Source organism: Anopheles funestus, chromosome 2RL (genome assembly GCF_943734845.2).
Source record: "Anopheles funestus chromosome 2RL, idAnoFuneDA-416_04, whole genome shotgun sequence".
Classification (NCBI taxonomy): Eukaryota; Metazoa; Arthropoda; class Insecta; order Diptera; family Culicidae; genus Anopheles; species Anopheles funestus.
In genome coordinates, this window is record NC_064598.1 from 41586051 (window position 1) to 41610980 (window position 24930).

The 24930-nt window shown below is 41.4% G+C and overlaps 2 protein-coding genes across 8 annotated transcripts in view; one reads left to right on the forward strand and one right to left on the reverse strand.

The window, feature by feature from the left end:
* The window catches only part of LOC125761688 (cadherin-87A), a 159327-nt gene extending 150003 nt beyond the window's left edge, over positions 1 to 9324 (reverse strand). The window contains exons 1-2 of one of the 7 annotated variants that reach the window (XM_049423116.1): positions 9169 to 9324; positions 7234 to 7579 (exon numbers count right to left, since the gene is read on the reverse strand). The gene's annotated coding sequence lies outside the window, so the exon portion shown is untranslated. Of the gene's footprint in view, positions 1 to 7233; positions 7636 to 9032 lie in introns of all 7 variants that reach the window. The other 6 variants (XM_049423115.1, XM_049423114.1, XM_049423113.1 and 3 more) reach the window with 6 other exon arrangements.
* LOC125761714 (probable proline--tRNA ligase, mitochondrial) overlaps positions 1 to 24930 on the forward strand; it is a 289722-nt gene that overhangs the window by 235766 nt on the left and 29026 nt on the right. The window lies entirely within an intron of this gene.

Here is a 24930-nt window from a genome sequence, read left to right on the forward strand (position 1 = left end):
CTTTTGCGCCGATTTAATCGCTGACTCCCACAATCCACCGAAGTGTGAGGCTTTGGGTGGATTAAAATGCCAATGGATTCCTAGGGAAGAGCACTCCTGCATGATGCTGATGCGATGTTGTTTGCCAGTTACCAGTGCACGCAACTCTCTCGATGCTCCGATGAAGTTTCGCCCATTGTCGCTGTAAACCTCATTACACAATCCCCGTCGAGCGACGAATCGACGAAATGCCTGGATGAACTTTGCTGTTGTAAGGTCCAAAACAAGCTCTAAGTGCACCGCCTTAGTTGCAAAGCAGATGAATACGGCTACAAATGCTTTGCCTGGTGCTGCACGACGATGAATCGGAGTCATACTGATGGGACCCCAGTAGTCTACACCGACGATCGAAAAGGGTCGGCTGGGAGTAATGCGTGTACGCGGAAGTTCAGCCATAAACTGTTCTAAAAGGCGAGGACGAGCATGGCAACAGGTTACACACTCATGGCATATGCGTTTGGCTAGGGATCTGGCCCCGATGAGCCAGTACCGTTGACGAAGTATCGTCACCAATAGCTGCGGCGCTGCATGCAAATGCTTTTGATGAAGATGTCTCACTAACAACACTGATAGTGGATGAGATGCAGTCAGTAAGATCTGATGTTTAGCGTCATATGGTTGATTCGATGGAGATAGACGTCCACCAATGCGTATGAGCTTGTCAGATGACAAGAATGGATGAAACCACTTCAGTCGAGATTTTGTTGACACCGGAAGTTTCTGGTTAAGCTGGTTCCATTCTTTTTCAAAGACTTCCTTCTGCACGACTTGCAGGATCAGCGATTCCGCATGCAATATTTCATCTGCGCGAAGAATTAAAACTGAAGGCTGGACGGCTGGAGAGCGCAGATTATGTATATACCGGATACAGTAAGCCTACACTCGTAAGAGTTTCTGATAATCTGACATTTTGGCGATCAGGTTGTTCATAAACTCTATTTGCTCGACATCACCGCACTGGGCAGCGGGAGCCGAAAGAATCATTACGCGAGATTCGATGGATACCTCTGGTGGCAGTTCTGACGACAGTTGTGATCGCGGCCACCCATCTTGTTCTAGCTGTAACCATGGAGGCCCGTGCCACCATAAGTCACAACTGATCAGCTCCGTGGGAGTGAGTCCGCGGGATATATGATCAGCTGGGTTGTCTGTACCGCTCACGTGACTCCATATACAACCGCTAGTTGCATGTTGTATTTTTGTTACGCGGTTGCCCACAAAAGCGTTCCATTTGGATGGAGATGCTTGAATCCAATGAAGAGCCACGGTACTGTCGAGCCAACAGTAACATTCAGCATCAAGTTGCATGGCTTTTTGAACAGAAGTCCTCAATTCGCTGGCTAAGAGGGCACTGCATAGCTCTAATCTCGGGATACTGAGCGACTTCAGAGGCGCCACTCGTGATCTAGCAGCAATCAATGCTACCTTGATGTTACCTTTCTTGTCCGTTGATCTAAGATAAGCGCACGTACCATACGCAACTTGAGATGCGTCTGCAAAGATGTGTAATTGGACGCTAGTGGGATCTTGAAGTAATACACATCGATCGATTTTTACGGAATTTAGTTGGGGTAATTCTTGTTGGAGGGCTAACCATTGCTGTTTGTACTGCTGCGGTAGTTCTGTATCCCATTGCCAACAGTAACCATCGCTTGCCTTAAGTGTCCAGAGTGACTGCATAAAGATCTTTGCCTTGACTACTACTGGTCCCACGAGACCTATGGGATCAAATAGGCGAGCAATTGTAGAAAGAGCAGAACGTTTAGTTATAGGCTGCACCTCATTCTGAGATTCAATGCTATAGGTCATGGTATCGTTCAAGGGATGCCAGCGCAAGCCAAGTGTTTTGATGACTTGATCTCGGTCGAAACAAAATGATTCTTCGTCTGCCAAGTTATCGTTGGAGATGCTCTGACGTACCTCTTCATTATTTGTAGCCCATTTTCGTAAGGTGAAGCCACCTCTTTCAACGAGTTTGGATAGTTGTTGTATGATTTCGGTTGCCTCTGCTACAGTAGATGAACCGGTTACCAAATCATCAACATAGAAATCCCTTTTCAGCACTTGGGCTGCATCTGGATAATCATCGCCTTCATCTTCGGCGAGTTGCGAGAGTACTCGAGTTGCAAGATACGGAGCACTAGCTGTGCCGTATGTTACAGTACAAAGTTTATATGTTTGAAGAGAATCTGAAGGTGACGACTTCCATACGATAAGCTGAAGTGATGTGTCACGATTATCGACGAGGATTTGCCGGTACATCATCTTAATATCCGCAATGATCATGATGGGATGCTTTCGAGCACGCATAATAATAGCTCTAATGTCATCCTGTATAGTGGGCCCTACCATCAACGCATCGTTTAACGATACTCCACTAGGCGTCTTACAGGACGCGTCGAAAACAACACGTAGCTTTGTCGTAGCAGAATCTACTCGTGTCACAGCGTGATGTGGTAGATAATAATGATGTTGTGTTTTATCAAAATATTCGTTCTCTGAAATACGTTCCATGTGGCCCAGTCTGTTGTACTCATCGATGAACGAACTGTACCCCTTACGCAGGTCCTCATTGGTGTTGAGACGATTTTGTAATGAATGAAACCGACGCACTGCCGTGTTGCGATTATCGACAAGCTTGTCAAGAATATGCGACTTTACCGGCAGCCTTACGACGTATCGCCCGGAAGAAGTGCGAGAAAACGTGTTACGAAAGTGTTCTTCACATGCTGCTTGCTCGCTCGAGATTACGCTGGCGCTGTCATCTTCTTCGACTGTCCAGAATTGTTCCATAAGTTTATGGACTTCGTTGACACTCGTCGTCACGTGGTGAACTACAATAGACTTAAAAGATGACATGAGCGTACTTACGACTGGCCCCGTGAATATCCATCCAAATTCTGAATTGACAAGAGTGGGTCGATCATTTCCGAGATGAATACGTCCAGGAGGCTTCATTATTTCAAAGAAGATTTCTGCTCCGATTAGTACGTCAATTCGATCACTGCGATCAAAATGAGGATCAGCTAGAAAGATGTTGCTCGGCAGATTCCATCCGGATGTGTCAATCGACGAAGAAGGAATGTTTTCCGTGATCTTCGGTAACACGTAAAATTGCAGGTCGGCGAAGTATCGCCCGATCCGTGAGCGAAGTGTCGCTCGTATGCTGTACTTTGTTGTGGTAGTGGTGGAACTAATGCCGGAGATTTTAAGATTGTTTTTCTCCTTACGAGATTTGAGTTGCTGGGCTAGGTTTTCAGTAATGAAACAGGTATCACTCCCTGAATCTAGCAGCGCTCGTGCGATGTATTCTTTGCCGTCGTCGTCAACGATAATTACCGAGGCAGTGGCCAGCAATGTAGTCTTACGTTGCCCGGACGACGCACAAGAGATCGGCTCGACGACCGACGACATAGTTGACGTGGTCGGAGTATCGTTGTGTTGTCTCAGGGATGGTGAATCAGTTACTTGTAGCAAGGACGGACATAGCAGAGTATGGTGGCGTTTACGGCATTTCTTGCATGTGCTAGATGATTTACATTCGCGCGCTCGGTGTCCAGGACGCATGCAGTTAAGACAAAGTCTGTGCTCATTCACGAACTTCTCTTTGTCCTGTAACGACAGCTTGAAAAATTCATCACACATGTAAAGAGGATGTTGCTGGCAACAGAAAACACAACCCTTGCTGTTGATCGTTTGTGTGGTTAGGGCACGGTGTTTGGTTGGTTTTACCACTGTTGTAGGTGTTAACTCTTCCAACACACTAACACGTCTGTAGATGTACGCAACCAGATCAGTGAAAGTTTCCACATCCTTTTCCGCAGCATACTCCTTCCAGCTACGCAACGTAGTGGCATCAAGCTGATGGCTCAGCATGTGGATGAGCAGCGTGTCCCATTGGGAGGTTGGTTCACCTAACTGCTTTAATGCATTTACGTTGGCCTCGAAGTTTTCGACCATGCTTCTAAGGTCACTAGCCGACTCCTTCTTTAACGCAGCATTGTCGAACAGCGCATCCACGTGTAACTGCTTAATTTTCTTTGGATCGTTATAATGTTTTGTCAGCAGTTGCCACGCCACGTTATAGTTTTCTTCGCAGATTGGAATACTTTGAATGAGTTGTAGTGCTGGGCCGGACAATGATGTACGTAAATAGTACAATTTTTGCGTACCATTGTATTGCGGAGCATCGTTGATCATGGATAAAAATATCGAGTGGAAATTCATCCAATCTTTGGAATTTCCATTGAACGTGGGCAGTTTTATGTCTGGCAGCTTCACTTTTGAGGTTAGGCTTACCTTTTTTTCCTCGATGTCGCGGGCGCTCGACAATATGCCATCTGCTTTATAATAAGCCTCTTCCACTGTTAGACGAGACGCAAAATGTTGTTCTTCATGGTCATCATCAAGTGATATAAGCTCGTCCTGCAGACTGATAAATCGAGAGTACAGTTTTTGTAGGTTATCCCGGCGCGTGGAAACCTCCACATGGTTTTTAGCTGCTTTTTCGGCAAAATCAACTATTGCATCTATTGATTGCTTAACTGCATTCAGCTGAAGTTTCAGCGACTTGATCTTACGCGCTTCTGCCATTCCGTTTGCTTATTTTATCAGGGTTGAAGGACCAAAAATGTCGATATAAGCTCACACTGGTATTTTAGGTTTTCTGATTTCACCAACGCCTTTATTGTTTCACGGTTCTTTTTTGTACAAAGGTTGGTTTGTTTGACATCCGGATAATCGGCTCGCTGTGTTAAAGGATGTGCGTTTATAAAGCATGCCTTAATTCGCATTGTGCGAACATTATGTTTTTACAAAAAAATCGTGTTTCTCTGGCTGCCACTTCCTTCACGCTATTTATTTCAACCAAGTGTCCGACTACTCATCGAAGCTGAAAATTGTATTTACTCATTCTAAACGCTGCACGCTGTGCATTTTATTCTCCTCGTCCGATTACACTTTCCGTTTCCATTTTCTACGAACAACCTTACACGAAAGCCAGAATGGAAAACAACTGTTGTCGACTCGGGGCCATTTTTGTTCTTCCCAGCTTCACAGCCATTCCGTCCACCTCCCCAGCCTGATGCACTCGGAAATCGTTGGAAACATATCGCTACAATAAATTCGGATTGTAATTCAGACTTGTTCGCTTCGCCCTCGTTCACACGGATGTGGCCACTAGCAGGGCAAAACAACGGTTTCTTTGCAGAAATACACAGAAAATACAACACGGTCCTTTTTCGCTGATACTTCAAGCATTGTACTGCACTTTTTTATGCTACCAGTCTTTCACCAGTCGTTCATACATTCACACCAAATATCACCATTTGTTGTGTGTGTGTGTATTTGTACTTCTGTTCTTATGGCGCCAACTCTTGGGTTGGGAGTTGAGGTTTTTTTTCTGTGTGATCAATTTCTATTTGCAAAAGCAGAAGCAACAGAAAACATAACCCGTTGGTAAATTGTCTATAGGAAAAAGAGCAAAAAAAAATCTGCCACACTTACGCTTGTCTGATGTTTTCGGTGCAGCCAGGTTTTTTGTTTTACTGTACCAACAAAAAAAAGCTACATTTCTTGCTTCTCTTGCCACGCGTTTGTAAAATCAACATCGTTAAGAAGTCTTTTGAAAATCAACAACAGTAACAATAGCCACCCGGACAGCAAAAAAAGTGCCATTTCACACACAGAAAAAAGTGCAACGAATGCGTCTTCAAACGAACATTTGTTGCACCGAGTGTTTTACCACAACCACACTTGCAAACCGTTCTTCATAAACATTCCGCATCGAATGGCTAATGTGCTATCCACGTGCGAATAGAACAAAAAAATAAAGCAACCATTCAATGTTGAAAGCCCGCCAGAAATAGAGTTTGAAAAGAACGAATTTACGCCAGCGCCTTTTTTTTTGGTTGCCGTTGTTGCTGTTTGCTCCCCCCTCCCAGAAACGCGTTTGACAAAGCAAAATTAAACGCTTCAATCATTCAGCCCTGGTACTAGATCTCACTTTGGTAGAGAGAAAATGCAATGCGTGTGCGACAGCTTTCCAGAGAAGTGAACAAAACAACAAAAAAAAAGCTCTCCCCTGTTGTTTGGAGATGGACAGCTTTCTTAACGAGTTTTGCCATCAACTGGGAAGCTGGCAGCTCAATCAAAATGTAAATCAGTTTGATCTAGCAGTTCTTTCTGCACTGTTCAACCTCTACACAAAGCTGTCGGTGAAATTTCCCTTTTGTTGGCAACCGTTGGGCAGCTGTGACAAAACCACGAAAGAAAGCTCGTTCATTAGAATGCGATTCCGTTCAATAGTGATCGGCTTTGTTCGGACGCGGCAATTAAGACTCATCCGATGTCTGTGGGATTGTTCGTTCGTTTGAAGTTCACACATATTTCGTGGCAAACGAACAGCTTTTCCGTTTTTTTTTAGATCCGACCGTTAGTAAGCAATTGTTTGGCTGGTGTAAAAAATGAAGTTACTTTTGTTTTGTAGTTTTTTCCCCTTACTTGACTTCTGTTTCTCCTCAAAATCCCCGCAAAAACACGCTCAGAACATTAGCCTTTGAAATGCACAAAGCAGACGTACTCTAAGACAAGGGTCTGTACCCATTCATACATTCCTAAAATATGCCCTTTTACCTCCCAATTTCTGAGACTATTCTGATTCAATGATCTACCAGCAAAAGATGTTGGACGTCCCAAAATTCCTTTCCATTCCTGCACGACGGAAAATCCCTTCCGAAGATTTAGGCAAAGCACCGAACCATTCCCGCGTATGTAATTCACGCCGTGGCCTTACAGGCAAAAGTTTTCCACTTGAATATGAAATCAGCTTCTACCCAAGTGAATGAATTTCAAATTGGGTGCCGTGCCCGACTTTTGCACCGATTCTCTCTCAAGGAAATCAGTGCCTCGGCGGGAGGTGGAAGGTGACAGAAACTTTCAATTTTCTTCCTGACCAACCGTACTCCGCTGCACGATGCTATGCCACCCTACAATCAGGCAATTTGGTTTGGCTGAATGGATATTTAAGTCACGGTACGGAGGTCTAATTCTATTCGGCTCATCATAAATGCGTGGGTTGGATGAAGAGAACTTGGAGAAGCACCCACGCCAAGTACACGGATACAGGGACAAACAACATTCTCTTGTGAGATTGTAACACATACAAACATACACGGTAAAAAAAGAAGTACTTACCTTAATGTTGATACAATTTCTTAGCTCAACCGGTCGTTGTTTGTAGCTATGACCTCTGGTTGAAATGCTACGATGAAGAAAAAAAACACTGCTTGAGACACTTTGGTGAATGGTTCTTTTTTTTTGTTGTCACTATTTTTCCACTCCACACAACTTCACCACAACTTCACTTCATTTGTCAGCTTCCTTCACTACCTGTTTCCACGCGTAGGCTCTGGTTTGCCCAAGATTGGAAAGACAAAAGATCTTTTCGAAGGCTTTTGTCTTAGCCGGGTTGTGCGTTGTCTCTTTCACACTTTACAGCTTCCGGCGGCCCTTTTGCGGTACCTTTTTGGTCGGAACCGCACTGCAGAAGAAGGTGGCAAACGTGATGCAATGGTGTTAGTGTGAACTGAAAAATACCTATTCTTCCATTATGGGATCGTAACGCATCGTACCATCGCGATGAGAATTTTCGCAGTAAAACATTGGAACGACAATAGCAACAAAAAAATCTTTCAACATTATTCCAGCAATAGCGACGCTGATGTTGATTAAAATATTTGTATGATTTGAAAATAACGATCTAGATATATTGCCAATAAATTTTGTGTGTAAATGAACCAACAAATAATTGGGATTTTTTTTAGAAAATATTCTATGTTATGCAATTTATTTAAACTAATAACGACATTGTAAAAAATAAAACAAACTACAAAATAAGCAAGCCATACTACTCGCTAATGTGCTAATTTGTGGTGCGAATCAAACGTGCGAACCACTCAGCCACGCACAACTAGCCCAAATTCCATGCCAAAGAAATGAGCGAAGAAACACCACGAAAGGTTGGGCCCTCCACCTTGGTCCGACCGACTTTGAACGGATGGCCCCCTTTTGCAGACTCCAAGCGTAGAAAACTGACGATCGTACCAATACAACTGTAATCGCGCGCCGCTTCACACGCGATCGTGAAGTTGTAGACGCTCGATCACCCCAGCATGGGAAAAGGGTTGAAGGTTTCCAGGCGTGGTGATTGCACAAAAAAAGGGGGAGGAAGAAATTTCCCAAAATGGAAAACTATCCGCTGTCGGGAAGTAACTTTGTTTCATCTTCCCATTTAGTGTTTTCCCTCTTTTTAGCACCTTTTTTATTCATCCCGATTTCAAAACGACGAACACACTTTTAAGGCTTTTCTTTTGTGATTTTTCTCGCCTCACGCGTCACACTCGGTCGTGTGGTACAGCATCACTTTACCATTTTTTTACACTCTCTTCAAAGAAACTAATGCACTAACACAAACTCACACACAACTTTATTCCCCATCAAGCATCACGGAACGAACATGGTCAACCCACATAAAACGCCGTTCCAGCCAACGGTAGATATGCCACGGTGTAAGGAATGGATCTCGGCACGGTTGTGACTACGTCTGATGACGATTTCCATCGATCACACGATCTTTTTTACAAGAACAAACATCACGGCAGACACACCACTACGGTACGGCACCCGAGCTGCACCTGACCTTTGGCTGACCCAACTTAATTCTACCAAACACCACGCATCAAACAGCACTTAAGCAATTTATCCGAATAAATTGTGTGGTCGACCATTTTTGTGCGTCGCTTTTACCGTCGACCACGCGTTGTGAAGGTGAAAATATTCAAACAAACCAACAACAAAGAAACAACTCTTCCGCTCACTTCTATTATCGTATAATTTGGGAGTTTGTTGAACTTTTTTTTTCTCCCCCGTAACCTTTCACTCGTGTGTTATGCCTGCGTCAGCGAGATCAATTTTTTGCTTCATGTTTCACTCACCATACAATCGCACGAAACGGTGACGATCACTTGATCGCTTTTTGGGAGATTTTTTACTTCGAACACTTCCCTTTCGAACACTTCAGCGAATCGACACACCCGGGACCTACCAGCTAGATCCGTCGGAAGGTTTCACCTTTTGAAATGGCGATCCAGATTCCGGTTCTGTACAACTCCCGAGACGCATGCACTCTGGCGCACTCGCGCGTCGCTTCGCGGTACACCTAGAAATGATGAATTTTGTCGCGATCGAGCCACTACAACTGGCCTGCCCGCAACGTAGACGACGTGTTGGTCTCGGTGTTGGTACCATCGCCCAGAAGGGAACTTGTTTGGCAACTTTTTCTCCACACCACGGAGTACGGACCAGCAAAGGGAGGTTGAAGTGTGTGTGGTTTTTTTCCTTTACCTTTTGAGTAACGTTTCTTTTCGAAGTGGTCGCTCTCGTGCCTAGCGATGCTGGAAACGATGGAAGAACGTATATGCGTATAGGCCAACAAACTACACAGTGTGTCATGTGCAACACCAACACCACAATCGACCAGCGCTCCATGAGATCGCCGCTTGAGACGATCGTGCGCGGGCAGGTGCGATCGGCGGTAGAAAGAAAATGGTTACGAAAGAGAGACACAGAGAAACAACAAATGCCGGTAGAGATGGTTCGCAATGGGTTGAGCAAGGGAAAGCCGAAAAGGGAGAGAGAGACACAACGCGCTGTAGCATAAAAAGTTGATGCATGCTGTGCGCGTAGCATAAACACATACATTTTACGCTAGTGATCACGCACACAAACTGGGCGAAGGTAGAGCGTTAAAGATCAGCTGTTCCAGAGTGATCTACAGCAGGGGTGCTCAACATTTGCATGGCAGCTAATAATTATGTTTTTATTGAAGTTTTTAATTTTTTCCGTTAACTCATTGTTGTTTTGTTTAGTTAATATAACATAACATAACTTTATTTGACAGAAAATTTATTTAACAGCAGTTATTAAACGTGCATTAGTTATTTAAATTATAAACAGTACATTAAATATAGAATATAAGACGACTACGTCTTGTAAATCTGAGGAACTGTTAAGCCGTAAGTTCATTCTCCATTTCCGCGACATAATCAGAGATTGTCGTAATATTTCTTTTCGAAGGGACGGTTCAGTGTCTTTCCACAAATAAATCGATACAATTACTGCTCAGCAATCTGGTATTCATTCCCCTTTTGTCGAGCAGCTTTTAAGACACACTCACACCAAGGGCCCGTGGCACCTGAAACTCGAAAATTACAAGCCCTTTGTCGATTCTTAATTTACAGAATTCATTCCAAAATTTAATTTTCATGACTAAAATAGTGTACTTACACTTCTTATTATTTATTACAATGAATTTATTTTACGTTCACCATAGTATAGTATATAGACACTATATACGCTTTATCTAGATATATAAATGACCTTGATATTTAAGGGACTATCATCCGTGGAAATCGATTAACCGGCATCAGAGAGCTACTGAGTACCCCGGATAATCGGAAGTTCTACTGTACTTGTTATATACTTCTTCTTTTGTTGCAATGTAATCTCAACAAGTGTAGACCTGCAATTACTGAATTTCCTTGACTTTATTTACCCGTAGCAGGATAGTTAGTCCTGCGTACGGTGGTTTGCAGCGGTTGAGATCTGATCTCCGGTCCTGTCGTGTAGGACCGGTGCCACTATCATCTCCTCCTCCACCATAAGTTTTTGTCATTCTTCTTCTTATTCTTGGCTTAACGACCTTGAGGGTCACGCCGGCCATTTCTGGATTACTAGATTTATTAAAGTCTCTGCGGAGCGGTTAGGGTGGGATTGGATCCCTGGTCGTATCTTGTGGATCGACGCCGTTTATCACATACACCACCGGACCACCGTTGTTGTATAGTAGATAAATAATTTATTTTCGCGTTCAGAACTTTTTCTACCCAGGTGTACTTTTACTCATTAATCCACAGTAGCTAAATCTTTTTCTTAAAGAATTTAATCATGAAATACACTGATTAACAGCTAGCTCAGCAAAATAGTTTTGCTGTAGTTTTCATACAACACTAGTGGTTCATAAATACGTAGCTGAACCTAACACCAGAATAAATCTCGCTACACCAATGCAGAATCGTCTTATCCTTCCAAGCAAAATTCCTTCCTCTTTGAAGGTACCAAAAGGCATTCACCTTACGTTCGCAAACCATCCAGCACAAGGGGTAGAGAGATTCAATTACGACATAAAACCGGCGCAAAAAAGCAGCATAGTAGCAAGCATTAAAGGCACGCAAACGGAACGAGTAATGGCAACCTTTTGCCATTCCATTCGACAAGTATGAAGGCGAAAGAAAATTAATTTACTTTATCAAGTCAAACGACAACGAATAGGTCCTAATTCATTCGAGGGTTCTCGGCCTGCTCGGCTCGGCTACGGGCAGGATTCGTCCGAGGTTTTTGGGATGCCCGCGTACGGTGAGGTTTGTATTTTTGTGTCTTTAGATGGTTGACCTGACCCGTGAACCGTATCCCCGGATGGTGGAAAGTTCCACCCGTCCTTCCGGTCCAGATGACGATCAAGATATCAAAAGGAAGACAACACAGGCTCTAAAGCACACCGTCACGCTGTCCCGGCATATGGTCCCGAAACGGTCCCGATCCCCCGTTACCCGGGCGTCTGTCCATTTTCTTTTCTCATAATGATTTTCGCTTGTCTTTTTTTTTTGCTTCACCATTTTCTTTTTCTTTTTGCGCGAAAAATAGATTTCCACTTCATTTAGTATGATTAATGAGGATATACACCCGTTGGTCGGTTTCGGTACCGGACCGGTGATAGGTCCGAAATGGTGGGCTGGGCTTTTGCTTACTAAATTAACACGCCTAAACATGTTATGCAAAAACAAAGCGAGTGCAAAAGATTGCAAGGCAAGGGAACTGTAATAAATTGAATCATTAAAGATACAATTTCAATTGAATGCGAAAGCTCGCTACAATTTATGACTACGTAATTACTACCTTTTTTTGGTTTTTTTCAACTTGTTTTAGCTACTTCTTAGAAAATGATTCTACATCAGAAGAATTTATATTGCTGCTTTTTTACTTCTGCACCTTAACATTAGTTGTCATGTAAATGTCATAACAAAAATTTAATTTAAATAGCTAGAAGGTTCTATATTTAAACGTTTATTACAAGAGATAGAAACATTCTTAAATAGTAAATTAATAACCATTAAAGCAAGTGCAAAAAAATCAAATTATTTCCATAAAACAACGTACAACGGAAGTGTTTATGGGGACGTTTCGCGCCTTTACTTTAATTAGACACATCAAGTTCCCAGGCATACCTTTTGCCATCGTTTAACATCACCGTAGCAAAGCTTAAATTCTTAGCATAAAAGTCACCATTGCTCGGGTTCACTAGCGTCATTAAATTAGAACTACTTGAAAGCGTTTAACGATGTGCAGCTTTTCATTTCCCTCCAGTGGCACCATTAACGTAGCTTTGTCTGATTTATTACTTCACCTAACACCGAGTGCTCTCTCTCTCTCTCTCTCTCTCTTTCTTTCCCTCTCTCTCTGCATACACCAACGCACTCTGCTGTATGGGCTAGGGACCTAGGGAGAAGGTACAAAGCCGTGAAAGGAGTGAATGGAAAATGTTAAACAAACGCAAATAGAACACTGGAATACATAATAAGTATGTAGATGAGAGAGAGTGCGTGAATGCGGAGCTAGGATTCCGTTTAGCATCAAACTTTACAATTCACTACCCTCATACTTATTCATTCATACTGCGCAGCGCCTGTTAAGAGGATGCAAAACAAAAGGATTCTTCTAGCAACATGATGGCTGGTACGAGATCTGGGTGAAACTGTCCCTTATCAAGCGACAAAGTCTGCAAACTTAAGCATTTGCAGAAGGAACAAAACTTCCACTGCGGAAGAAAGTGCAGGAGCGACAGAGACAGGCTTAAAAGAGAAATGTCAACAATTTTCCTGGCTTTTCTTACGCTTATGGCTGTCCTTGTGCTTACTTGTGCTAGACTTGAAGTGTTCGATGGGAGGTGGGTAGAAAAAGTGGGAGCTGGAAGGAGAACGGTAACCTTCATCGTCCTCCAGGTCAACCAGGATGTTAATGTGTCGCGTTCCGGCACTAGAACCCTCCGGTTAATTCCATGCCTAATGATGATGGAATGTCCATTTCCGACGGAAGTGAAGTGTAAAGAAGGGAAAGGGAAGGAGGGGGCACAGTTGGAAGCGGGCGGAGCAGGATACTGTAAGGAGTTATTAAAAACTTGCTGTTGCTTACATAAACAGCAAGCTAGTAGCTGTTGCAGCAAAAGTTTGCCATCCAAGCGGCTAGAAAAAGGATTAACGGAATGCGTTGGGCGTTGATCTGGTAACGGCATGGCGGTATGTCGAGATTCTTTCCCACCTTTAGCGGCTACCTTTATTTACTGCTAATGCTTTCATTTCATTTCACGCCCCTCTCCCACGTCCCGTTAGCGTACCAAGGAGTACACCATAAAGGTTCCATTCATTGCTAAGGGGATCTCGGAAGCAATTAGCACCGCCGTGGTGACGTGAGCACGGTAACAGCTAAGCCCGGGCTTAGGGTTGTGATAGTGATAAAGAAGGGGTAGCTTAATGACGCTGAAAGCACTGGGTATGGGATGGAAATGGCCACTTTGTCATTGTGGAAATGTTTGCTACATTTGTGCGATGATAACAAACAGTCATTTGATTGGTGGCGAGTGTAGAAAAAAAACTCTGTGATCCGCTCGGTGCCGAGTTTGGTTGGTTTGAGGTTTTCTATGTGTCCCATTTTTTTTAAATTTTTCATAGCAAAATATTTTAATTGAATTTAAAGTAGAATGTTCAATAGCTAAAGAAAGGAGATGTTCTCTATGCGGATTGCATTGGATACCCGGCCCTGTCGTGTGGAACCGTATGAAGCGTATGAAGAGTTTTCTTCAAAACTTTAGATATTTACAGGAATTTTTACAATATAAAGTAAGTTCAACACACATACATAGCCTAAAGTAAACTAATTTATTCTGCAATATTTTGTGCACCATCAGGTCCTATCAAGGATTAAAACACGATATTTAAATGTTGTACAGTTCATCGCACTTCATTGAACTCTCATCCTTTCTATAACGTTATAGCTTTATAGCTCCTTGTTATAGCTTTCTATAAAACATCCGGATGGATTCAAGTTGCAGAAAAAGTTTGTTAAGATAAAACACAATGTCTACTATATTACGAATATTTCTTAATTGTATAGGCCGAAAACTGAACCGTAATAGCTAGGAAAAAAGTATTAATTGATTTCTCAGCCTTTTGCGTAGCCTTGCGTAGCTAAGGCTATTGCCTCAGGAGATTTTCAAATTTATAATTTTTTTTTATTTTTTCATTAGTTTTTATTCTTTTTTTATTTAAAGCATTATTTGAGTGAAGTTTGGGGGGAGTTTTTATTCTTTTTTTTTTATTAAAAGCATTATTTGAGTGAAAAAAAAAAATTATTTCAACCGATTCGCATTAAAATACATCAATTTATAAATTTTGTTAGAATTTCTCAAAAAAAAGCTAAGGCTTAGGAGCAGTGGTGGATCGAGCTTCTCGGTGGCCCTAAGTGATATGGTAATTGTGTCCCCGAACTTAAAGAGAGTCGCACTGTCGATAAACTTAAATCAATGAGGTTTATTTTGCATTGATACACTATGACCGATCGGATGAAGTCAAATTATGAAAATATCGACCGGGGGGTGAATTGATTTAAAAATTGATGACCGGTGGGGGGAGTTTATTCTTTTTGCAACTCGACTCACCACGGCTACATGCTTTCACTCATGAGTGAGTAAAATTGCCGAACCTTAACTTACATTTTTATGCCGGGTTTTTTTATGACTCCGAAATGAGTCGTTAAACGAGCTAATACCTAATATCGACTCATTCACTGTGAGTTGACTCACTCAATAGAGTTGTTATACTCATCTCTACTCAAAACACTTCACACACATTGCACGGCGTGGGGCAAAACATTTGCGCTTTATTTCGGTTTCACTCACGAAACGATCGGTCGGGTGTCGCTCTACGATAAATTCACCAAATCCAATTAGGTCACAGTACTTTATGACAGTTTGCGAGATAAGTTTTCCCCCAGCCCGCACCACTGAGCGTGTATCGTGCAAGGAAAAACTGTTCCGGTCAGCTGTTTCCCGTACCGCAACGCTTTTGTATTGAGCACGGTCGGGACTTTAAACTTCGTATCGTGTGGCAGGATAAGTTTAACGGGAGCAAATGTATGGGCAGCCGGGTTTAAGATGCTGCACGTGGGACACTATCCACTGCATCACCTCGTCTTGTACCGTGGATGTTCGCGCATCGTACGGCTAAAGTGAAAACAACAGTCCAACCCGAGCTGCATGTTACCGCTTGTGCCAGCATCACATGGCGCAAGGAATGCTTTTTGGGGGCGTTAGTCTTAGCCGCTGGCTGAAACATTCCCTACGCTATATTCTTTTTGGCAATTTTTCCCACTCAAGATGGTTTTGTGTGCTGGCACGCTGAACTCCAGCGTAACAAGCACATTGGCGCCAAAACTATTGATGCGTTGTGATGATGATGGCAATGATGGTGCGCATGATGGCGAACGGCAATGATGCTGTGTGTGTGTGTGTGTCTGGTGGTGGTGATGGTAGAGGTCGTACCGTTGGCAACAATTCACTCGGAAAAGGAAGCAGCAAAGGCAGAGATAAAACTTAATAAATTACCTTCACACCCGGTGGCGGTCGGACAGCGACGAGCTTATATCCGGCAAAACCCACTACCCGATACCGTGCGCGGAATGTGACACAGTGACAACGGTGGTGGAAACGAACGCGGGATGCCTCCCCGAAAAAGAGAGAACAAAAAACGAAAACTATTTTGCTGAAAGAATAAAGAAACAACCTAGCTTCCTTAAGGATCAAATCTAGCGAAGACCGAGCGGAATTTGAACGAGAAAAACGTAAACGGACAAAAAAAGAAGTTAAATGATATTCGCTGTGGAATCATTTTGCCCTGCTTGCCGGATTGATTTCAGTCCCTTCGAAATGGCTGTTTGCGTTCCTATTGGCCACATTTCTCCGAGGAATTTTTTTATCTGCTTTCTGCCACCGGTCTAGTGCACCGTCCGGATCGTCCACGTGAACGCTACGAACAGACGCGATAGCGTTGGAACTTCCGTTCGGGTAGCTACGTGGCTACGAGGTTGGCGATTGATATGCGAAATTCCTCTCTACAAGAAAAGCTGATCCAGGATGATTCCATTTTGCTATGAGTGTTTGTGCATCGTGTGTATAACGAAAGAAATAAAAAAAACATTCCACCTACAGACGAAACCACTAACATATAGGGGAAACATTTCGGCACATACTGTGTGGCTCAACATGATTGATGAAGTGAGGATTTGGCACTATTATGAAAAATTTCTGCTACGATTACGTGCCCAATACCAATGCGCGGTATTATGATGTGCGTACTAGGACGGGGCATAAGGATGCAATTTTTACGATAAGAAAATCCCCTAACCGATGCACCGTGCAAAGGGGGGGACAACATTATTGGTTATTTGATGCCAAAATCAATACCCACACGTATCTTCATCATGTAAACGCATGTAAAGATTTATTAGCATTAAAATGTGGATATGTTTTCCCGCAAGGACCTATGTCTGTCGGTGAAAGTAAACAAACAATCAGTCTTAAAAATAAGCTTTAATACCCTGAGCTTGTTCAAACAGCAAAAATAGTCCTTAGTCCTTCCGAGAACCACAGTTCGGCATTTCTAATCTCAGCTACGAGATCTAGGTTATTTATATATTTGTCCTGCACAAAGTGTATGCAACCGGTACCGATGAAGGGATAAAATCATCCCCACAAAATCCCTTTCATCAATTTGTCTCTATTAATTTTTGATTATGCCGTACCCATACACGACATGGTACACGGACCAAATTTATGCTGATGCCTGCTGGTTCCCCGGTTTTTTGGGGGTTGAACATCCGATCATAACCATTCGAGGGAAAAAGGTAGAGTTATCTATCGGGGGTCAAAAAAAAATTCCCCATCCTTCCGGTAACCGTTCATAACCGTTCAGACGTACGTCAACGCATGATAAGGATGAGCTCCTCAAATGGTTGAGATGAAAGAAAAAATATCCCCCAAACACACACACTCCAATGCACGCAAACACATTCGTTCAAAAAAAATAGCGGGGGGACAAATTGTACAAACGTGAGTGGAAAGAATTTCGAGCATAAAATCCCATTCCGTGTCATAGGCTAAATGCGAAACGAAATTTGAAACTGATGACACACCGATTGTAGCCGAATTGATTGAGGCATGCTCCATCAGTGTGGACATTTGATCAAACGATGAAAATAATACACCAATGTAACTAAAATATGCCATTCAGTCGTAATTGTTCGTAACATCAATGCAATATGAATTGTTTTATTTTGAAAAAAAAATGCAACGTATCATTTCATTCTTCAAACAATACATACAAGGGAGTGCTAACAATGCCCATTAAAAATGTTTATTGATAATTAATACGTACAGCACAAATTGGTAACTGGCTACCAATTGATCTCGACCGGTCAAGTTTGATTAAATTACATTTTAGCACACCGGTGAGAAAAAAAAACCGAATGGATGGAAGTAACATGAAAGATGAATGTAGATAGATGATTAATAAAGCTAACATTACCCGTCAATATATGCCTCTCCTTTAGGCTTTAAATATTACCACCATCTACAAACACAAATGTTTGCATTTGACTCTATTCATGAATCTCATCTTCGTTAAACTCGTGTTTACGACGTCATGCGAAACATTGACAAGCATGTCGTTGTGCTGCTGACGGATGCTGATACTCGCAGGGCATTGTGCAGCTTATCTAAAATTTACCGAAAATTTTTATTTTATAGCTACGTCCTCAAGCCATTCCTCCGCGTATCTTCCATACCCCCAAGGGGTAGATAATTTAACGGGAGTACCTTCATCTGACATACGCCACAGTTTCCATCCCTGCCGCTTCTTATCGAACGTTGCAATCTAATCTGCCAAACATAAATGTAACCACCAAACAAAAATAGCCCATTTACCATTGCAGCTGCCGAGTTTTTTTTTGTTTTGCCTCGTCAGCCTGTCATATGCCGGCACGTTTCCTTTCTCCCATGGGATCTGTCAATAATTGGTCCTCCATCGTGTACGGTTGGGAGCAATCGACGCAACAAGGGCAAACATTTGGTGAGTTTCGTAAAACAGAAGCTCACCCCTCTAAACCTTATTTTGCTTTTTTTCGCTCTTAGCACGAAATGAGATGAAGCATAAGGAAAAGTTTGCACACAATCACAAAATCTTACCACTTTTTTCCGGTAGTATTTGTTCACGCTTCGCACACATTTTCGCGTTTTATTCCTACTTGCGCTTACACACGGTTACACGGTTGAAGACAAAACTGGCTGGCGCGTGTACGCACAGGTTGAGATGTCTTCCGACAGTGTCAAAAAGTTTTAATTACTTTTTTCTTCCTCCCCCCTTTTTCGATTATTGACTGAATCCTTTTGCGAAACGACATGGTATGGCGGTGGCATGATCAGCCGCAATTCCTCCTACCCGACCAGATTTACTTTTCGGATGATGCTGCAAAACGAGAACTTTTTCATCCGCTTAGCAGTTGTGTACGAAACGTGAAGCAATTGGGGAATATTGTTAAATATTAACAAAAAGTTTCTGCTTGTGTGTCAGCAAAATCGGGGGCCATTCGTATCGGTTTGCTGCCAGGTAGCGAAAACTGCTCAAAGAGAAGGTTTTGTTTGGTGTATGTGAACGTTTCCCTTGTAGTTTGTCCGAAGTTGTGGCTCTACTATTTGATCAAAAGCTACGTCAGTGTTAGTGAAATAGTAGTGATAACATATAATTCCTTTAACTGATTCCATCAATCATTGAACAATGTAATTCTGCTTCTTGGTATTTCTAATCGTCAACATTATAAAATTGTGCTTTAATTGTTCCAGGAATATACATATTCTACGCTGATATCCCTTGAATAATTAGTTTGTGCATGCCTGCAGATTCAATTTTAGACCAAACTTGTGACCGAACTTGTGATAAGACCGAGACCGCATTATTGAAATTAATTATCAAGAAATTTGACGTATCAATAAAGCTCGCCTAATAACTAAACCTATCCAGATACCTGCTATAAAGTGAAAGCAATTCGCTTGAAATAATTAAGGACAAAGTGTGATAGATAAGATAACAATAAGAAACATTTAGCGTTTAATTAAACACCTGCACTCTTAATCCAATTAACAATTAAAAAAATAAACAAAACGAATCTTACTCAATTAGTCATTCTTTTATTTTAGTGTACACAGTGTATGTGTTAGTATGTGTATGTAATTAAGCTTTCATTTTTATGTTTTTCTTTGAAATTAAATTCACCTTACCAGAGAAGGAACATTAAAACATGTCATGTCCCTATTTAGTCAATCAATCTGCTGGTTGGTGAGACATCACAGTGGGCAATTTCAACAAATGTCGGGATAAACTTATATGTATGCAGAATAAAAAAAAAGGTTTATTGTAAGCATGACGGTTGCAGATAGCGGTGAAATAAATATTTTTTGTAACTTCCATTTTTGTATTTTTTTTTATGTGTATTTTTACACATCCATTTACCTTACCTACTTACTTATAACAGTTTTGGGTTCTACTAGAGATTTTCAACTGCACCAATTAAGGTATCTACAGTATACAGTTGTAAGAAGATTCCAGGGTGAAATTGATTTTTTCAAATGAAAAACAAAAAACCCAAAAATATATATAATTATGGTGGAGACGCCTAGTACCTGATGGTGTAAAGTGAAAGTGATTCTAATGACTATTATGGTGGAGACGCCTAGTACCTGGTGGTGTAAAGTGAAAGCGATTCTAATTCAGAGGTCTTCATACCTCTTCCATATCAAGAAACATTTTAAATTATATAAGCTTCAACGGACCTTTTGTACTAATAATCAAAGGTGTCCCTTCAATTGTTTCCATTTCATATTGGGTAAATAATATTTTTAAAAAAAATCCTGCATCATTCAAACAACATTCAAATTTTTATTAAAAAAATATACGTTTTGAACAAATTGCAAAAACTTGTTGTTGTTAAGATGTAATAAATTATTAGTTTTTAAATTTATTTACTTTTATTTTATAAATCAAAAAAATCATGTTTGACATGCTGCTAACGAAAAATGGAAAATTTTTAGCTTTCATCCCAAAAAATGCCCAATGTGCAAGGCTGGGGAAATCTTCGTTCCGTCGTATTTCGATGATTAATAAGGTTCATTTCAAGCTTCCACCCAACAACCATCGTGAAGTGCAAACTCACGACACTTCTCTCACCTTTGTGCTGCGAACAACAAAACAAAAAGCTCACGCATCAATGATCACTTTAACGCGTACGATCGTTTCATTGGGGAAAGTTTTCCAATTGTTTTGTCAACTGCCTGCATCTTTGTAGCTGTCGTGTTATCAATTTTAATTTCACATTGGTTCCGTTTTCGCTCTGCATCGTTAATTCATTCTCTACGCTTTTAGTTGTATAAAGCAAAGCCCAACAAACGAATTGCAACGATTGTATCTGTAAAGAAAGGTAAATACAAAAAAAAAACAAAACGATGAATGCGAATGAGCACTATGAGGGTCACAGAGCCACGGGCAGAAAGTAAAGTGCGAGTGCGAACGAAAAAGGGAAGAGTTTGAAATTTGTTATTTCTTCTTGCGCTAGTTGCTTCCGGTTTATTTAACCTTTCTCATACTCCCGTGCGGGAAATGAGGGAAAGAAGCTGTCACAAAATTCATGACAAACCCAAAAGCAAACACAAATTTAAAGCATCGACGACAATGGTTGTGCGGGATGGGGAACAAACACAGAAAAATGAGTCTGATGACGAAGAAAAAGAAAAAAAAGGCTCCGTCCCCAAAGCGCAGCCTTCTACCGGCACGAAACATTAGGACAACTTTTAATGAGTTTCTCCAGAACATGACAGAAAAACGGGAGCAAAAAAGTAAGTGCTGCAGGGACTAAACGGGCCGGTGCCGGGGCCTGCTCCAATCCTTCGGCCTTATTTTTCCGCGGTTAAGGGGACGTCATTTTGCAGGGAAACAATTGATTTCATTTTTTACCCCATAATCCACCCTCAACGGTGACAACGGTGACACAAAACGCCTTGAGTAATGATCGACCGATGGTGGATGGTGGGGAGGTGGTTTTTGGGGGACCGGTAAAGCAAAGAAGGGCATTCTATTTACAATAGCAGAAGCAGCAGTAACAATACATTAAAAAAAAAAAACAAACAATTCGGATGCCACCGGCTCTATGACCCAAAAATTGACCCAAAAAGAAAAAAAAGAAGTTTCCGTTTTTATCGGTTTCGAAAGTTAATTGCGCGGGTTTGGGTTTTACTTTTTTTCCCCCTACAATTTTTGTATCAGTTTACTTCTTCATTTGATGTACAGTAACTTTAGACACACCTTGTACAGCATTCGATTCGTTGCGTTAGTATCGAACTTGTCACTTGCCCAGTAAGGATAGCGTTCGGCGCCTGTCTTTCGGTGCTTATGACTGTGTCGTGATGATGATCATAAATCTTGTATTCTCGAGAAGAAAAAACAAACCGTTCGTTTCTTTGGCAGACGTTTTTCGTTCCCGGGAAAAGCGTTTCGCACCGAAGCACCCGACCCGACCCGTGCACCGGTGAATGGCCGCCGGAAACATAAAACAAACACGATTGCGATTAGATATCGGTGACAGGCTCGGGCAAAGGACGATAAATTCAAACGCTCCGTTGACTGCGCATTGTCACACCGCGGTGTGATCCATTGTTTTAAGGCCATCCGGACAGCCCCAAGAGTACAGCGTTCTTGCGGATAGAGTGTATGAGAAGCGAGACGGCCAATTCCGTGCGTAACGGTTTGGGACGATAGTTGATCCGTATGCTGTCACACGTCAAACCGAATGCTTTCAATTCGTTTCGCACAAAGGAAACAGTGGGAAAAGATTACGGACGGAACGCTTTCTTGTGCTTGTGCTACACATTTTGGCTAATACATTTCCACCATTTCGGTGCGGTGTGTGTGTGTGTGCGTGTGCCATGTTCCGTGAGGTGAGTGATGGAAGGAGGTGTACGATTTTCACGCTACAAATAGAGTGAAAACAAGATTTATGAGCTCTCTCAACTTCAAAGCCCATTTAGGCGTTTATGTCTAGCGTATAAATGTGTGCAAGAAAAAAAACCAAAATGTAACGCCAAAAGCGTTACACAAAAGGATCAGCACGAAAACAAAACGCTCGTGTCCTGGCATTGTGAAAAAGCGTCTGCGGGAAATATTTCCCAATTCACTACACGGATTCCACACCATGGAAACACGATACGTTCGTTAAAAAGCCTGCCTTGGAAATGTGGCCTGATTGTGTGGCCTGAGTGTCGGCAGGCTAATTTTACGCATCCACCAGCACCTCAACTGGTGGCATATTGACTTAGGCAATCTGGATTGGAAGCTGCCATTCACTTTCGCAGCTTTGTGAAAGATGCTGCGAAACAAAGCACGCGCCGTACCGCGCTAAAAGTAAAATGGACACTTTGTTATGTGTCGCACCCTTTTTGGCAAGAAAGCGAGGGAAGAAGAGACATTCGGTGGACAGGCCGTTTAACTAATATTTTTATGGCTCTTGTGGATCTTGTTTATAGCGCTACGGGTGAAACGTGAGCTGGATTTTTTTGGGGGAAGAAGAAGATGTTTTTGGGTGCTGCCAGTAATTTACGCCCATTTGCCTCAAGTGCAGGCTGTGGTATTCGTGGAAAACTTGTATTGCAGCAATTACGGTACAGCTTTGGCTTATGTCTCTCGATTAGATCTGCTTTAGCCGTCAAGTCACGGACCAATTTGTCAAGCCAAACTAATAGTACAATATTATTCAAGATGAGCGAGATTATTTTTTGCTAGATCCCTCTTTATTAAGAGGTTAATTGATAAATGTTATCAGATAAGCGCACATTACATAACTCGAAAAGTTGTCATACAGCAGCAAAAAATCAATCATTCAATCTGCAATTGCTATGCCACCTCGTAATTCACTATCGGACAAACGTGGGGCGCCAATTCGCCACGCTTCAATGTCCAATGTTGTCAGTATGAGCCGCGTTTTGCAACCTTGGGCCGAACCTACACCACTAAGTGATTAATGTATTTTGCAGCAAACAAATGTATTCCCCTGTTGAAATAATGCAAAAACACTGACACTTAATGAGATTGCTTCGGTTTCAAATGATTAATCTTCACCGAGGAAATGGGATCTGACATGGTTCTGCCGGAAACCCGGATCCGAACAGATTTAATGTAATTAAATTGCAAAACTTCGCGTCGATATGGTAATGAAATTTTTCTGTAGTTTCTTCATCTTTATTCTACAACAAAACTTTTTTTTTATAAACAATGTTTAGTCATAGAGTCTATTCTATTATAAATGTAATGTATAGAACAGTACACGGTTAAACTGTTAAAAATGTTTTTGATTCATGCTGAGTAATAATTCTTTCCAAAGTGATTTAATGATTGGAAGATATGCAAACTATTTATTTTTACGACTATAGACTATAGACTATAGACTTCATTTAAGACAACAAACAGACTTCCTAGATTTTACCACGTTAATCTCGATAAGAAATTCTTGAACGGTCGGCCAGATGATACAAAATTCAATCTTTCTTGTCCGAAAGTTGTAAAGAGCTGGAAGGATATAGAACGTACTGCATTTAAAATCATAGGACTCCCAAATATTAACATAGAGAACTTAATAAATCAGGTCTTATTAAGTTTACTTTGTATTAAGGATAAAAAAGAAAAGAACATTGCTATAGACATTTTCTGATCATGTTATGTTGTACATGTGATCCGAATTTTGTGACATGAATTTTATAATATGTAACGATAAGTAACTATGGAATTTGTGCATAATAAGAAATAAACAGTTGTTAAAAAAATCTTTCGATAACTTTCAATGATGTGTTTCGATAACCCCAAGTTTTTAAAATGTTAAACAAAATGAAAGATTTATACAACATATCAATAATATCTTTAGAAAGTTCACATTAAAAGTAAATTCTTAATACACCTTCTAAACCCCTTTTCATGACATTTTTTAAGTTTAAAAGTAATTTTTTCTTCTATTCTTTTCGTGGGTCGTCGGTTCCACACGATAGGACCGGATATCAAATCCCATCCGGACCGTCCCCCATACCAAGAACTGACTGACTAAGACTGACTAAAGTATGTCTAGTAAGCCAGAAATGATCGGTATGACCTCTAACGTCATTAAACCAAGAAGAGAGTGAAAGAGAGATTCTCCTCGTCCCGTGATATTGCTTGCGAAGCTAAAAAGTTTCTTTAATCTTCTATCGAATTTTATAAAAATTACAGCATTCTTGTTTACTTCTTTTAAAAAATTTGCTTTAAAGCCAAAGCTTTAAAGTTTTCAAGTCACCCCCCAAAAGGGAACTTTCATTGTATTGGAGCTTTGCACAACGATCAACCCTTAATAATTCATAGCATTTCCGAACATTCAGAGCACATCACTTTACCTGAAACTAATTCATTGCTCATGACAGCAAAAAAATTAAACTAATGTTTGTCAGATTTTGTGTTACAACTGGGATAAATTTTAAAAGTTTCAAAATAAAAACCAAAAACAGAATGATGCATAATTCGTTTGCATAACGTTCATCGAAACTGGATTCCACTGAATGGAAAAATGGACGAGATTTTTGATTCGTTTAATAATTAATAATTT